Source organism: Littorina saxatilis, linkage group LG8, assembly GCF_037325665.1.
Source record: "Littorina saxatilis isolate snail1 linkage group LG8, US_GU_Lsax_2.0, whole genome shotgun sequence".
In the NCBI taxonomy this organism is placed as follows: domain Eukaryota; kingdom Metazoa; phylum Mollusca; class Gastropoda; order Littorinimorpha; family Littorinidae; genus Littorina; species Littorina saxatilis.
This window is the reverse complement of record NC_090252.1, coordinates 51888025-51906135: the sequence shown is the minus strand read 5'-3', so window position 1 is coordinate 51906135 and position 18111 is coordinate 51888025. Positions and strand designations below refer to the sequence as shown.

The 18111-nt window shown below is 39.7% G+C and overlaps 1 protein-coding gene across 4 annotated transcripts in view; it reads right to left on the bottom strand.

The window, feature by feature from the left end:
- The window catches only part of LOC138973807 (cystathionine beta-synthase-like), a 253496-nt gene that overhangs the window by 223880 nt on the left and 11505 nt on the right, over positions 1-18111 (bottom strand). The window lies entirely within an intron of this gene.

The following is an 18111-nucleotide window of genomic DNA, read 5'->3' as shown; positions in this document are numbered from 1 at the left end:
GTGTGTGTGTGTGTGTGTGTGTGTTTGTGTGTTTAATTTTTACTACATTCAGCCATGACTGAAAAAGAAAAAAGAGAAAAAGAAGAAGAGGAAGAAGAGGAAGAAGAACAAGAAGAAGAACAAGAACAAGAAGGAGAGAGAGAGAGAGAGAGAGAGAGAGAGAGAGAGAGAGAGAGAGAGAGAGAGAGAGAGAGAGAGAGAGAGAGAGAGAGAGAGAGAGAGAGAGAATATGTGGCGCGAGGGAGAAGGTGAGTTGGGGGTCGTTTGGTGTAAAGGGGGTGTCTTGTTTTCTAAAGAGTTGGGCTTTTTCGAGAAAGGCATTTCCAGTCATGACGAACGCTGCACAACTCACCCCAAGGACAATAGGCAACGATCGTATGTCGCAAGCACCGGCCTTGGCAGAGAAGAGCTTTTATCATTCTCTTTGTGTTCATGATAATGATCCTTTGAAAAGCCACAAAGCGCGCTGTAACCAGGTACGTTCCACGCATATAATTATGTTGGTGTGCAACACAAAGTAATGGATCTTACGGCTGTCTATTCAGATCTGTTGAAACCATTTCTCAAAATGAAACTGAGTCATGGTAATGCGCGTCCCATGCAATTGATTTAATATGTTTTTATCTCTGAAATTTCGGGAAATATGAGTAGGGACTGATACACTCAAGAAGTTTGCATTCTTACTGGAACATATTGGGGAAAGACGTGCATGTCTCCTGAATTGAGGATCGACACATTTTTAGGGTTTCTCTAAAGAAGGATTAGATCATTAAGACGGATTAAATTCTCTTAAATGACAAACTGAAAGGCCAGCAAGCAAGCAAACAAACAAACAGACATATAACCAACCAACTAAACAATCAAACAAGAAATCAAAAAGCAATCAGCAAAAAACACCTACACACTGACTAGAACATAAAATAACAACGATTTAGAGGCAGACGACAGTAACACTCACAAGACCAACGTTGACGATAATGCCTTAAATGACATGCATGATGATGATGATGACGATGATGATAGCAGAAACCCATATCATTACAACCAAATTAGAGAAAGAGAGAGATGTTGTTTTTAATTCGAAAATGTCTAGAAAGGAATGTCCAGTCATGTCAAACCTGATATCTTATCCACCCTCAAGGATAGTCAGCATAGAAGGTATTTTTGCTTGCACCTGACTTTGCTGCGTAGATATTTGTTTACCTTGTTCGTGTTCTCTTTATGGCCTGAGTTTCTGGAAAATATAATTTTAATACAAGGGAGCTTGCTTCTTTTTCAGAACTGGCTTCCTCTGTAATTTGAGAGTTCACATTTACAAAGAGTTCCTCGGAAATTACGGAGATGTTCTACTCGAGATGTCCTTGATCTATAAAAAAAAAAAAAATAATAAAAAAATAAAAAGGCTTGAGCTTGATCTTTATTTATCCCTTACTGAAATATGAGCGAACAGAACACTACACTACAACTAAAATCTATCACCAGTCACATCAAAGGGGCTCGAGCTTATTCTTTTCTTATTGCTGACCGAATCTTAATTGAGCAGAACAGTAAGCAATGATAAATGCGGCGGTTGTTATTGTAGGTTTTTATACTGATTCATGATTTCGCTTAAAAATACAAATTTGCATTCATCTCATGTTGAATTATCTAAGAAGGTAAATGATTATTGTTGATGTTATTCGTTGTTGTCTTTAATGCTGTTGATTTGCCTGTTCGGTTGTGTGCTTGACTGTTTTGTTTAATGTTGATCTGTAAAATGTCTTGAGTTAAACACCTGTTCAAGAATATTAGAATTCCAAACACTGTGTCATACTTTACTGTTCTAAGCTGTATTGCCCTTCCCGTTAAATAAAAAAAAAACCAGGAGCACGTACCATAGCAACAACAAACAAGAGGCGAAGCCTTCAAGGCTCACGTAAGAAATCGACAAACAGTAACACAAACTCAATCACTCCGTCACACATACACACACACACACACACACAGAGAAAGAGCATAGGTGAAACTGTGCAAGAAAGCGAGACACTAGATCTAGATCTGTCTGTCTGCATGTAGCCTACTTACAGGGACACGACTGCCAACTAGTCTCGGCCCGCTCAAAATAGCAATGACCGAGACTTTCAGTAATTCCTTCGCGTGACGTCTAACCCTGTTACGTCATAATGTGACGTCAATGTAATATGACGTCTTCAAATGTTAAAGTTTCTACCACAGACATACACACACACACACACATACATACATACATACGCACGCACGCACGCACAGACAGACAAAAGTTAGCAACGCATAGGCTACACTTACGTGAGCCAAAAAGCGTTTTACTGTGTACTGCGTATTTCGGAATATGTGTGTGTGTGAGTGTATGTGTGCGTGTGTGTGGGGTGGGGGGTGGGGATGGGTGGGTGTGATTTTTCAAAATTGTGATAAATCAAAAATGTACAGTTTACATTGATACTTCGTGTACAGAATTGTTTATTTTTGTATGTATTTTGTATTTAATGAAAATGTAAGACGCTTAGAACTGTTGTATTATTTTTGTTTTAGGTATCGAAACATCACTAAGAGATTTATGGCACAATTCCAGAAAATGTGTTATTGGACGAAGCGCGCTTTTGCATAGTTTCAAAATTTGAATTGAATCGTTTGAACCAGAGAGAGAGAGAGAGAGAGAGAGAGAGAGAGAGAGAGAGAGAGACAGAGAGAGACAGAGACAGAGAGACAGAGAGAGAGAGACAGAGAGACACAGAGAGAGAGAGACAGAGACAGAGACAGAGAGAGACAAAGACAAAAACAGAGAAAGAGACACAGAGAGAGATAGAGACAGACAGACTGACAGACAGACAAAGAAAAAACCCAGAGAGAGACAGAGACAGTGAGAGCCTTGGACAATGAGGAGGCGGTGGGAAACTATAGGAAGGGGGTGGGGAAATTTCCAGTCACGTCATCCCCAAGGATAGTGGGCGACAGTCCTATGTCATCATATGCCTTGGTGAATTCATTCAATTCATATATTTTGTAGTGCAATGCAAAGTAGAGGGTTTTTTACGTCAGCATTTCTGAGAAAAAAATATTCAGAGAAAGAGAGAGAGAGAGAGAGAGAGAGAGAGAGAGAGAGAGAGAGAGAGAGATTACAAGGGCCCGGGACAAGAAGGGTGAGATGGGGAACTAGATGGAGGGGCGGGACAATTTCCTGCTACGTCATCCCTATTGACAGAGAGCGTCAGTCCTGTCATCATGCCCGCACCTGACTTTCCAAAAAAAGGTTATTGCCTTTCAAGATTCGTCGGGGCTGAATTAATATCTGTTATTGTGCAATACAAAGTGGTGGGTTTTACGTCTGTCTACTCAGGCCTGTTTTCATCATTTCTTTAAAATGCAACATTCCGTGTCCATGTTGTTGATCCTCCATGTCACAGTGAAGGGTGCGCAGTAGCCGATTACATTCCACTCTTATTAGTATATTGTTCTTAAACTGCGAGTGAAAGGTTTTATTCGTGTGTCTAATCATGTCTGTTTACATCATTTCCCAAAAAATGGCATTGACAAATATACAAATGTCCTTTATCATGGAATGTGTTTTTGTCTTAGCAGTTTCTGAAAAATATATCTAGGAATCATGCACACAAGGTGCTTACTAGTGGATTATTTTTCAGAAACGCGCGTTTCGATGAATCTTGGGCACGCTTGTTACATATTTTCTGAATTTTATTTCCAAGTACTTCTTGATGTAAGTTTATCTAATTGATTATTATTTGTAATGTTTTACCAGTGGTGCAACCTGGAATGCAGGGTTTCTCAAAAGAAGCACTGGGTCATAACTAAATGCAAGACAACTGCATTTTTGTTTTAAATTGAATATGTCCACACACAGAGAATGGTATCTTAAGCTAGAAAGACAGATTTCTGCTGATTAAAAAAATCATCAATCACATGGGGGAGGGGGGCAAAGTGCGTGTGTGTGTTTTAAAGAGAGAGAGAGTTTCGTAAATAAACTTGGAGAAAAAACACAACTAGGTGTACCTCTATTAAAAAGTTGTAACCTGTAACATCAAAACTTTCGGTCTCCTGCATGGGGACGAGAGGTTTAAACATCAGTTTTTAAGGGGTTGCACAAGCACAATGTGGTGGTTTTTTTTCTCGTTCCTATTACCTATTTGGTTATCCAGGATCGATGCAAGGTTGTTTATTTCTCAGGTTCGTTTAGTTCTATCACAGTAAATTCTGCATGCAAAAGTCGCTGAATTGTGCATTTTGTAAAACTTTCAATTCGACACCTCAAGGTTTCGAGGGACAATATTACACCCATGGTCTTTGGGCAATTGTTTAACATTTCCTGATGGCTTGGGATGAAGCCCATTGTATTACAGAACATGTATACCAGTGGAAAAAGTACACATTTGGGGGAAAAATAAATACAAACTCTGTTTTGATATCCACTTGCACATATCTTTCAAATAAGCATTAAGAATACACATTATTATTATTATTATTATTATTATTATTATTATTATTAATTAAGTTATTGAGACATCACAGTGCACTAAGAGATTTATAGAGCAAATCGAGAAAATTAACTATTGAACGAAGCGCAAAGCATGTGACACCAGTACTTACTGACAATTATTATTATTATGTTATTATTTATATGATTATGATTATTATTTTGAACTGTTGCCAAGCCTGAGGGCCCCAAAGGGTTTAAAATCGTGATCGTGATTGGCGATTTTTGACCTTTCTGTGACCGTGATTGCCGAAATTTCCATTTCTGTGATCGTGATGGGACTTTGCCCGTGATCCGTGATGACAAAAAAATCAAGTCTCGTGATCGTGATCGTCATTTGTTTTCGTGATCGTGATGGGCATTATTGCAAAGCATTTTATTTTCAACGTACATTTTTCACAGCTGTATCCCTCTATGATCCTCTATTCGTCAAGGTGTTCGTGATCGTGAAAACAAAAATCAAGGTAACTGTGATCGTGAAAGCTAAAATTTCCCTTCCCGTGATCGTGATGATACCCCCCCTTTGGGGACCTCAAGCCTGCATGTTCAAGTCAGAAAGATAATGATGAAGTAAAGGGAGATAATTTAACTGACAGGCTAAGTCCACTTTCTACGGGAGACTAATGAATATATTTAAAAACAAACAGACAAACGAAACACTTGGTAGTAGAACATAGTTACATGTACTAAGCAAACAACTATTTCGTCACATATCATTTGCTATTGTTTTCCATCACACACAATGTAATCAGAACTTAGAATTGGAATCGCAAAAGTGATATCGTTATATTCCTGATTACATACTTCCTGTATCCGAAAATATATGGTTTTGTTTTGTTTGAATGAATACGAATCTACGATAAATAAAACCGCTACATATAAAAATTGTTTTACATTTTTTACTTTTCACATGGACATTTACCCTAAACATTCTTGGATGCACTTGCTTGTATTCCGTAGATTTTGGATTGCTCCACTTGATGACGTCATTTTGTGCGTTTTATTAAAAGTTTAGGCGGCATTCTCATGACTACAATTTGCAAGCTATTTCCTCTTAATTTCACCAAGTGATCTTTGGCTTTGTCTGAACTATGGTATTGCATTACATCTTTGTATCTTGAAAAATTCTTCAATGAAATTGTCATTCAAAGTTATTGCGAGATAACATTTTCCTTATTTTTGAAACGAAACTCGAAAAAAATATATATTTCTCTATTCCTTAAGATTTTCCGATTACAAAAAATATACAGATTTTATCGTGTTTGATGTTGACAATAATCTCAAATTGAAGATATTATTTGAATGAAAATCAGGCTGTAAGACTTCAAAGCTCTTTCAGCAGGCACTTAAACCAAGAACAACTTGATCGTTGTGCAAAATAGCCACGTAAACGTTATTGGAGTCTTCGGCTTTTTTCTTCAGACGAAATAGTAAGTCACATTGATAAGAGAGAGAGAGAGAGAGAGAGAGAGAGAGAGAGAGAGAGAGAGAGAGAGAGAGAGAGAGAGAGAGAGAGAGAGACAATGACAATATTTTATTTAACGAGGGTAACAGATTAAGTAATTAAGTAGTGATCTGCTTTTTTACATCTAGCCCTTGCCCATTTTAACAGATAACTGAAGTAAGAACACAATCATGTTATCCTACATACGCGAGAGAGACCACGTATGAGATAACAATATCATTCAAACCACACGTGTGTATATCATGTAAATCAGGTCGTGTCAAACTAGTCTGGCAGGGACCTGCTTTTCCACTGCTTATGATGCCGAAGTCACGGACAACAGACGTCATTACAGAAACATTTTTGCGCCTGCTGTTTCCCCTGGAAGAATTTTTAGAACTTACACGTCACCCTATACTTTCTAGAGTGACGCTTCTTTGCTTTGACGTGAAAGATTGCACAAGGCTTGGGAAGGGATCCAGGTTCCAAAAGAAGCGTCTTCAATTTGGACGCCTCGACTGCGGGACGTTTAGAGTAAAATACAGGTAAGTACAGTATTTAGGATAAACAGAATACTACATGGCTTGCTGTGGCGTACCAGATCTACACTCGTTTCTTTTTCAAATATTGAAAAGCTCGCTTTTGCGCGCAACACGTGTAAATCTTAGGGATCCTCCAAGCCACAAGGCTCGCAATAGCCGAATGCGTTCCACGCATAAGATAAGATAAGAAAATAGGACAACTTTAATGTCCATTTTTTATTGTACTGTACATAAACATAAAAATGTCTTTTGGCACCACATCGCATTGATCATAACACACAAAAAAGCATAATCGTACATAAATACACTACTTAGAACACCTTTTACATATAAAGCATTTATATAATGAGATAAATGTGTATATCACAGTAGTTAACTGACGCTCTTAAACACAGCGCACCCAAATCGTTGCATAGAACACACACACACACACACACACATATATATATATATATATATATATATATATATATATATATATATATATATATACACACGCACCACACACACACGCACACATACATACACACACGCACGCACACACACACACACACTCACACACACATAGTCTGACTTGCTCAAGTGTTTAATTATTGTGGTGTGCAACACAAAGTAATGGATCTCGTGTCCGTCACTCGGATCTGTTTTTGTAATTTCTCAAATGAAAGTGAAAGTCATAGAAACGCGCTTCACGTGCATATAATGGAAAATGTTTATGTCCCTGAAATTTCGGGAAGAATGAGTAGAAACTGATACACTCAAGAAGTTTGCAATCTTACTGGAACATGTTGGGCGAGAGAGAGGAATAGCGCGGGTCAAGTAGGCGGATGGGGTGGACCAGGTAGTTGTTGCTTTTGTTTTTTTGTTTTTGAGAAAATTGACATTTTCAGACAGCAGTTTCCAGTCATGTCAAACCCGATACCTACTTACCCATGCCCAAGAACAGTTGGCATAGAACGTATTTTCGCTTGCACTTGACTTTGTTGCACATATATTTCTTTTCCTTGTCCGTGTTCTTTTTAATGGGCTTAGTTTCTTGAAAATATACTGTTCAAAAAAAGAAACGCATAGTTGCTACTTGCCAAATTTGTTTTATTTGTCGAAAAAATTAACAGAAAATCCAATATTTAGATTATTTGTTTGAAATTTGGTATGGACACAGTTGAATGCACACACAGTTCATTTGCATCTTCAAATCAATCAGTCAATCAATACGATTGGGTGCCGAGGCTGTCAAGTCAGTAGGGGGTGTGACTGCCTTGAGCAGCAACAACTGCCCGGCACCTTCTGGGCATGGACTGGATCAGATGCCGGATATCTTGCTGTGGGATGGTGTCCCACTCCTCCTGAAGTGCCTGCAATAGATCGCGGTGATTTGCCGGCGCTTCTTCTCGCCTGCGCACACGTCTGTCCAATTCATCCCAGAGGTGTTCTATCGGGTTCATGTCTGGCGACATGGATGGCCAGGGAAGCACCTGGACATGGTGGTCGGTGAGGAACTGGGTGGTGAGTCGTGCTGTGTGCGGGCGAGCGTTGTCCTGCTGGAATATGGCATCCTGGTCAGCCAGAAGAGGAAGGGCGTGTGGGCGCAGAATTTCCTCCACGTATCGCTGGGCAGTTATGCGCCCTAGGACGTGCACCAGGGTGCTCCTTCCAGCGGTATTGATCGCCCCCCACACCATGACGCCTCCACCACCATGAACGGGTGCCTCATCCACACAGTTGGGCGCGTAACGTTCGTTTACTCTCCGGTAGACCCTCCTCCGACCATCATGTCGCTGGAGCAGGAAGTAGGACTCGTCGCTGAACCACACGTGTCTCCAGTGATTCCGGACGGTCCAGCGAAGGTGCTGGTTGCCCCACTGCACTCGGTTCTGGCGATGGCGACGGGTGAGGCCAGCTCCTCTGTGAGGTCTGCGAGCTCTCAAACCAGCTTCATGCAGGCGGTTCCGCACGGTCTGGTCCGATAATCGGTGTGGCCCGGGGAGAGCCTGGACAGAAGATGAGGCCGACAGGAAACGATTCCGGAGGTGGCGGAGCCGTATGAAGCGGTCGTGAGCAGCAGTTGTCGCCCTTGGTCTTCCCGCTCGTGGCAAGTCAGCAACGGAGCCAGTGGCTTGAAACCTGACCCACAGTCTACTGATGGTGCTCTGGGACACGTGGAAGTGCCTGGCGATTGCACTTGGACTTTGGCCAGCTTGTAAACGACCCAATGCAATTTGGCGGTCTTCTCTGCTCAATCGGGCCATCTTTCGTCGCTGAATTGTCGTCTGATTTCTTTGTGGCGAACAATCCGCTTTTATGGGTTTTGGAAGACATGGTGAGAGCTTAATATTCCCCGAGTTTCACGAGATTACACTGAAGCATGACGAGTGGTCATGCCAAATGAGCAATTTTGACATTGTAGCCACTGATAACGCATGCGTCACGTGCAGAGCTTACTTGTGGCAATGGACGAAAGGTCGACGACCAGATAAACATTTTCTGCAGTTTGGTGGATATCCTTGTAGCCATATAACTAAATTAACCAAATATTACAAGCTATGCGTTTCTTTTTTTGAACAGTATATATGACTTTACGTACAAGGGAGCTGGCTTCTTCCCCAGAACACGGGTAATTTTCGTTAACAGTTTTAATATCTTAAAGGTTGATGCATGGAAATCAGGTATGTTGTTAATTAATGCATTACAAATATAGCTACCTTTTTGTACCTGACGTCCTTGTGCAAGCAAACTGGTGTGTCTGTGTGTGCTGACTGCTTTCCGAAAAAAAGGCTTTCTCTGCAATCTGCCAGTTCACATTCACAAAGAGTTCCTCACAAATTAGGGTGATTGTTCTTGTGAAGATATCCTTAATATATGAAAAAGCCTTGAGCTTGATATCATTTATCCCATATTTAAATATAACCAAACAGAACACTGCGCAACAGTAAGTGCGGAGGTTGTTATTGTTTGTTGGTGGGGATTTGGGTAAGTATTTTTTCTGAAAGGTCAAAAATGTCAAGAAATCCATTTCTAGTCACGTCAAAGGGGCTTGAGTTTATTCTTTTCTTATTGCTGACCGAATATTAATAGGGACACTGAGGAGGAGATGGGGGAACTAGAGGGAGGGGGCGGAACATTTTGCAGCCATGTCATCCCAGAGAGAGAGAGAGAGAGAGAGAGAGAGAGAGAGAGAGAGAGAGAGAGAGAGAGAGAGATTCATGTGATGTTATTGTTTAACTGTTCATGTTGTTTTATGTGTGTCATTCACACGCTCACTGCAGACTCAGGAGAAGTAGTTCAGTTTCAACATTGTATTGAGGTATCCATCTTGCAGGAAGTACAGCCATAAGGAAAAGGGAAGATACTCTCAGTAAGGCTGATGGGGTCTATGTCGACCAAAAGAGTGGGATTCCCTGTAGGTGGAGTTCCTGGAGGGGGATTCCCTGTATACAGGGAATACCACAGGATTTAGTTCCCGGTAGTGTAGCGTGTCGCTGATATCGCTGAAAGTCACGTGATGCTTGGCGACATCGGTAGAATTTGATGTTTTTCAATCTTTTTTTTATATTTCTTAGAAATTCGAGTATGGTTTGCAAGTTTTATTGAAAAACTCAACCCTGTGGGATTCCCTGTATACAGGTAATCCCCCTCCAGGAACTCCACCTACAGGGAATCCCACTCTTTTGGTCGACATAGACCCCATCAGCCTCAGTAAGCACAATATAACAGTATCCGCTATAGCTCAGAGGTACTGGGTTCCTGGTGTTTCACAGGTACCATGGATATCATTACAAGCCTGGTGCAAAAACTTCTTCGGGATACATCTTACCACAGTCACTTCGTTGTTTAGATTTCTTCGGGATATATTAATGCCCTACAGGCATACATATTTTTGGCCTCTGAGGGACAGGAATGGGGTTATATGATAAACGGGTGCAAAAAGGGTGAGATTGGGAACTATATAGGGAGGGGTTGGGGAATTTTCCAGAAACGCCTTTGCAGCCACGTGATCCCCAAGGACACTGTGCGACACTCCCATGTCATCACGCACCTGTCTTTGCAGATGTGTTTTCTTTCTCTATTTTCCAAGTCACTCAGTGATCACAAAATAGAGTCTACACAAGGCTGAATTCATTTCATTCATAGCCTTTGTTGTGAAATACAAAGTAGAGGATGTTTACGTCATATACTCGTGTCTGCTTACATCATTTCTTAAAAATTGCATAGCCAGAAAATTCCCGGGGTCAAAATTAAGGTGCGCAGTATATGGGTACATTCTACTCATATAATTATGTTGTTGTGCAACAGCGAATTAAAGGTTTTAATCGTCTGCCAATCATGTCAGTTTGAACCAGTTCTTCATAAAATGATACAAATGCGCATTATTTTGGACTGTGTTTTCGTCCCTGACATTTATAAAAAGATATAATTCTAGGGAACGATGCACTCAAGATGTTTGCAATTTAACTGGAACTATTTTCAAGAAAACGTGCGTGTCGCTGAATTTGGGACACAAATATACATTCTTTTAATTCTGGAGTACTTCTTGCTGTTAACATAGACCTAATATAGGTCCCTGCTGTTAATTTAAATAAATTGATTATAAATTACAATTAGCTAGTGGTGCAACCTGGTATACAGGAAATCTCAACAGAAGCATTAGGTCATGGCTACATGCAATTCAACTGCATGACTTTGATTTTTAAAACAATGAATATGTCCATACACACAAAATGGTATCGTCAGCTGGAAACACCAATTTCTGCCGATAAAAACTCATCAATCACACGCAAGGGGAGGGGGCAGATTGTGTGTGTGTGTGTGTGTGTGTGTGTGTGTGTGTGTGTGTTTGCAGGGCCGGACTACCGGGGGGATTATGGGGGTTGCGCAACCCCCCCCCCCCCCCAGCCTAAACATGTACCTCACTTATTTAAAACATTTTTTATTATTGTTTATTTTATGCCGTTTCATGCAAGGAGCGACCATTTTCCTTTCTCAGAATATGACCTACCCATCAGCTACAGGGGGCTTCGCCCCCTGACCCCCACAAGGCCCGGGACTCTGCCCCTTGACCCCGCCAGGGGGAACATCCCCCTGGACCACCACTGGCACCCCACCCCCCTCGTCTTAGCCTAGTCCGGCCCGGGTTTGCATGTGTACATGCATGTGAACGTGCATGTGTGTGTGTGTGTGTGTGTGTGTGTGTGTGTGTTTTACACAAAGAGAGGGAGAGTGAGAGAGAGTTTCCTAAATAAACTGTTATTAAAAAGCAACAAGTCGCGTAAGGCAAAAATACAACATTTAGTCAAGCCAGAGACATGTATGTATGTCTCTGGTCAAGCTCAGTCGAACTCACAGAATGAAACTGAACGCATTGCGTTTTTCCCGCAAGACCGTACACTCGTAGCATCGTCTGTCCACCGCTCGTGGCAAAGGCAGTGAAATTAACAATCCAGAAAAGCGCGGTAGCGGTTGCACTGAGGAGGATAGCACGCTTTTCTATATCTCTATTCTTTTTAAATCGATTTCAGAAATTTAATTTTAATCATAATTTTTATATTTTTAATTTTCAGAGCTTGTTTTTAATCCGAATATAACATATTTATATGTTTTTGGAATCAGGAAAATAATGAAGAATACGATAAACGTAATTTTGAATCGTTTTATAAAAAAATAATTTTAATTACAATTTTCAGATTTTTAATGACCAAAGTCATTAATTAATTTTTAATGCAATACCAAAGTCCGGCCTTCGTCGAAGATTGCTTGGCCAAAATTTCAATCAATTTGATTGAAAAATGAGGGTGTGACGGTGCCGCCTCAACTTTTACAAAAAGCCAGATATGACGTCATCAAAGACATTTATCGAAAAAATGAAAAAAACGTCTGGGGATATCATACCCAGGAATTCTCATGTCAAATTTCATAAAGATCGGTCCAGTAGTTTACTCTCAATCGATCTACACACACACACGCACACACACACACACACCACGACCCTCGTCTCGATTCCCCCTCTATGTTAAAACATTTAGTCAAAACTTGACTAAATGTAAAAAGTACCATTTGTTGTACAGGCCTCTACTAATAACGTTTCCCGGGGACGGTTGCACAAGCACAATGGTTTTTTTTCGTACCACTCCTCAAATTTGACGCCAAAAACTTCCTCTTTGTCTTTCTTGGTGGTTTTTTTTGTTGTTGTTTTTTTTTTTGGGGGGGGGGGGGGGGGGGGGGGGTTAATTGAAGGTTGGTTGGTCAGTGTGATTTGTTTTATCGTCCCTACAACCAACATGTATTAAGCTATCCGGGATTGATAGAAGTTAACTTTTTCAGTTTACATGAACTATATGCTTAAAACTAGGCTCGTTTAGGTCTATCACAGTAAATTTCGTTAAAATTGGAATTCGACACTCAGAAGGCAGGCAGCATTACACCTATGGTCTTTCGAGCAATTGTTTCACATTTCCTGATGGCTTGGGATGAAGCACATGGGCCCATGGTCTTACAGAACAGGTATACCAGTGAAAAAATACATATTTGGAGATAAATAAATACACAAGAAGAGCAAACGCTCGATCGAGTCACTTTCGCAGTTCTGAATATTATATGAGGCATCAGATGGACAGGAAGAAATTGCTATTCACAACACAATGAGTCACGTTCACATAAAATTTGAGCCCGGTCACTTTTATAGTTTCCGAGAAAAGCCCAACGTTAAGTTGTGTGTTGCCGAACAGAAAAGGCTAGTTATCTCCCTTGTTTTTCTGATAACGTTCGTAAAAGGCTACAGATGTAAATACTTTGATGTAAAGAATAATCCTACAAAGTTTCAATCACATCCGATGAACTTTGTCAAAGATATAAAATGTCTAATTTTTCCTTTGACGCTGACCTGTGACCTTGAAAAAGGTCAAAGGTCAACGAAACCATCGTTAAAGTGTAGAGGTCATTGGAGGTCACGACTAAACAAAATATGAGCCCGATCGCTTTGATAGTTTCCGAGAAAAGTCCAACGTTAAGGTGGTGTCTACGGACGGACGGCCGGACAGACTAACACTGACCGATTACATAGAGTCACTTTTTCTCAAGTGACTCAAAAATCTGTTATCATCTTCACTATTACATGTATTGCAAATACGAATTAAGGAAACTTATCCACCGTGAGCTTTCACTCTTAACATTATTATTTATGTGATTATTATTATGACCTGTTACCAAGCCTGCATGTTCACGTCAGACAGAAAATGATCAAGTAAAGGGAGATAATTTAACTGACAGGCGAAGTCCACTTTCTACAGAAGACTAATGAATGTACACTGTTTCAAAACAGACACACAAAAAAAGAAAACACCTGGTAGTAGAACGTAGTAGAACACAAGCGCCTTTTCCACATGTCATTTGCTTTATTGTTTTCCATCACAAACTTTATTCTACTTCAGTTCAGGTTAACAAAAATAGAACAGTGTAGTGGATAAAATGCATGCTAACAACAAAAATAGAAAGAAGTTAACTTTTTCCAAAAATATACTGTACCATCATTTCCACCAATAAAGGATTCATTTAATTGTTATCAAATTAGTTAAAATCCAGGACATTTTCATGTGTCTACTTACCAAAATGTCCCCATGGAGGATTTAATTAGTCAGGTGAGGGTCACTTGATTAAGGGCTGGGTAAACCGAGATCGACTTATAACCACGGTTAGATTGACTGTGGTGGTGGTGGCGGCATTCTCAGCAAATGGGTAGCTTGTTCATTTATTCACAAATTGACCAATCCTTTATTTCAATTTGAGTGTGCCCTTTTCTACATACAAAAAAAACACCTAACATATAACACAGTTGTTTTTGTGTTAGCTCAATAGCATACCAGAGTCGATGGCGCCTTGATGTATAAATCACAAATAACCATACAAGTACAATATGTACAAACATGAAAAGATCCAAGGAATAAACCAAAATCCATATTTTTTTCTATAAACTGCAGTCAATGAATGTAACTCATAGCAGCTTCTTCAATTATGAACAGTAACCACTGGCCTCAACCAGATACAAAACAGTCAAGTGAAGGGAGATAATTGTTTTTAAATCCACCTAAGTAGTAGATGATAGTGAATTTAACAAATGCGTTTTCCACACATTATTAAATTAAATGTACGTGTTCCATTACAGAGAATGTAATCTGACCTAAGAATGTTGGCAAGGTAAATTTAAAGCCTCCTTATTCATAACTACTTAATTAAAGAATTTTCAAAGAAAGTAGATGTAGCAAAGGAGGTTTCTAAAACGGTATGTGACTATTTGCACACAGCATTATAACTGTCCTCAACTTCAAGTTCAGGTACAATCAAAATAGATAATAGCTCAGAGGATAAAATGCACTCATATTTATCACAGAAAATAGAAAGAAGTAAGTCATTCCTCAAAAATGTATTGTGTTTTTTGTTTCGCACATTAACAATGTGTGTTTGTGTTATTTTACATAAACTATCATGCACACGGGATATCTTGTTTACTATTATCTAATAAAGACATTTAAGCCTCAATCTTAAATGTTGTTATGTCGGGCGAACGATGTACTCCTGTGTGCTGAATTGGTTTATTCCTATTCAGCAGGCTACTGTGTCAGCATTTTGGGTTATTCTCAGACAGCTTGGTCGGGAGACAAAACACCCCGGATGTTAGACCAGCACCGAAATTGTGGCGCAATTTTCCAGCTCCAGTTTTCTTCAATTTGTCTAGCTATACTAGTCACCTTGGTTTTGATCGACCTACAACAGTAGTCATAGCAGTTTCAATTTAAAACCACCCACCCACCCTTCTATAAGTTAAGGATAATTTTATTTTTATTTTAGTCGATTAATTCACAGGGTTTGAATTTCATTACAACGTGTTTTTGTGTTGTGTTTTCGTTTTGTTTTGTTTGTTTGTTGTTTTTGTGAATTTTAATAATTGTATAGCATGTGTTTTGTATGACTGTTGTGTTACGGTGCTTTGTGGGGGCATAAGATAGACATGGCCACAGGCGAAAGTAATTCTGCTTGGAAGCACACACTATTCAGTAACTTTAACTATTCAGTAACTTTAACGATATCTGCAGGATCCTCCCAGGATTGAGCCCTTACAAAAGGCCATGTTGTTGTGGTCTGGTTCAGTGGAGGAGGGTCCTGTGGCTGCACCATTACCGACCTGTATCCATTGCTAGTCTTTCTCACCCTGTGAGAGCCAGGGGTTGGCGTGCTAAACAGAGTGATTTGGTTGGTGGACTCCACCAGATTACTTCTGCAAGTATAGTACGTAATGGGCAAAAAAGAGCTGAGACGTCAGCCAGGGGCCTGCTGATTTGCTGGTACAGATGAGGGCAATTGGATACAGAGAAGCGGAGGGGGTGCATTTCTAAATTATGTGTTTAAAAAAGTGGATAATTGCTGCCTGTGGTTATGTCTATCTCCCCACTCTGCGCCCGATTATGCCAAAACGTAATAACCTGATAGAACAACAATATGTTTGTTTTGAACTTCTGTAATTGTGACAGAGGAATAGTGACTCAGAACAGCTAAATGTTTGGTTGTACATGTACAGACATTTTTACCCTGGTCAGGGTTTTTTGCTTAAAGAGGAATGTACAGCAGCAAGTTTGTTGCTAGTGGAATTTTGAACCCCAGTCAGGGGAGTTTGTTGATGTGTGGATACACATGTGTATATACCAGCTCAATAAATGTTGGAACTGTTACTACCAGGGTGAAGTTTTAGATGGTGCGGTATGAGGATGGAAGTTGTGTGTACATGTATATGTGTAAATATGCGATAAGTGGTGTCGCGACATAAATAAAATGTCCTGATTGTGGATATGACACATATTATACAGTGAGGTGACTTGTGACAAGTCACTCAAATCAGAGTTTTCCGAAGATCTGCATGACCATCCCAATTTCATTGTTTTTGGTGGTTCTGCTGGCATTCTCATGTTTGGTAGCTACTATTTGTGCATTTACAAATTGGCCAAGTTATAGTTTTCATTTGAGCATGCCCTTTTTAACTTGCAAATACAAAACCAGCATACCATCACACAGGTAACAATACCTACAATGGGTTTTTTCTTTTATTCAGGCTCATATTAAGCCTATCAGATGCCTTGATGTATAAAGCAAGTTGGATACATGTACTAACTTGACAAGATGGAATAAATGAACATTACATTTCAAATAATCTGCGCACAATCAAGAGTAAATCATAGCTGCTTCTTAAATTATGAACTGTAACCAAGCCTGCATGCATGTTCACATCACTCACCAGTTGCAAAGCGTTTAGGTAAAGGGAGATAATATAACAAACGGGGGGGACTTTCATCATTTACGGGGACTAATCATTGCATTCAAAAACAATTACAAACAACTGCGCAAACAAATAAAATCACATAGTATTACACTGTAATAGTTAAAGGCAGATGTATTTTCCAGTATCATTTGATTCGGAAATCCTGAGCTTATAGCATACCAAAAGAGATAACCATTAATCATCCATCCAAGAATAGAATTTATTTAGTTTGGCTACCACCAGTGAGTTTGATCTAATAAAAAAAAAATGCACTAAATAATAAGAACAAATGCCACAGAAATTTTAATTTTAATTACATACATATAAATTGTTTAATTTTTGGTATCTTACAAGATATTCAGTATTTTTTTCTCCAACTAAATTCATATGTAAACATTTGCCACAATTATAGATCAATCAAAAAGATAAAGGCTGGGAACACTGTTATAAAATACAAGCAACAGACCCACAAAATGGTGCACACAGACTTTTGCTTTGGATAAAGAGCAGACAGAAAACCACCAATGAAAATAAATCAGACTTGAACCAACACCACCAACAACAAATTATTACCGTATTTGACGGACTACAAGCCGCGACTTTTTTTTTTAAAAAATCGCATTGCGGCTTATAAAAAGATGCGGCTAAAACGTTACCTAAACTTGAATAGCATTCACCTAATGGAAGTCGCCGCGGATTTTCCTTTCGCTCGATTAGCGATTACCGGTACTTTATTAGCTCTCTACTCAAGACTCGGTGCTTTTCTCTTTCTTTCGCGAATCTTCGTTTGTGAACAAGTCGTCATGACAAGATAGCGTACAGAGAAACACCGATGTATCAGGATCTCGCGAGCGCGAGATTTCGGTTTTTTTGTGTCTCGCGATAGTTGGAGGAGCGAGAGCCGCCATGTTGTGTTTTCGTCTGCTCGAAATGTGCGCAAAAGTCGTAAATCATCCCAAAAAAGCTTATTCCGGGCGAGACTACATGTGTGTGTTGGTTACAAATTGTGTGTGTGTGATATTTTTCTTCAAACTTTTTCACTTTTCTTCTTTGTTTCACTTGTTTATTCTCGGAGCCGATTTCGCCAAATAACGGCCGTACTTTCGTTTGCCTGGTTGTTTTGATTGATTGACACGATCTGATTATATTTTTTTCGACGGCGGCTAATATAGTGACGCGGCCTATACATGGCTCGTCCCAATTTTTTTTTTTTAAGTCGGGGGTGCGGCTTATAAAACGGTGCGTCTTGTAATCCGTCAAATAAGGTACTTTCTTAATAAAAATCCTATCTTGAATCAATCAAGAAATAATATTTTCTGGG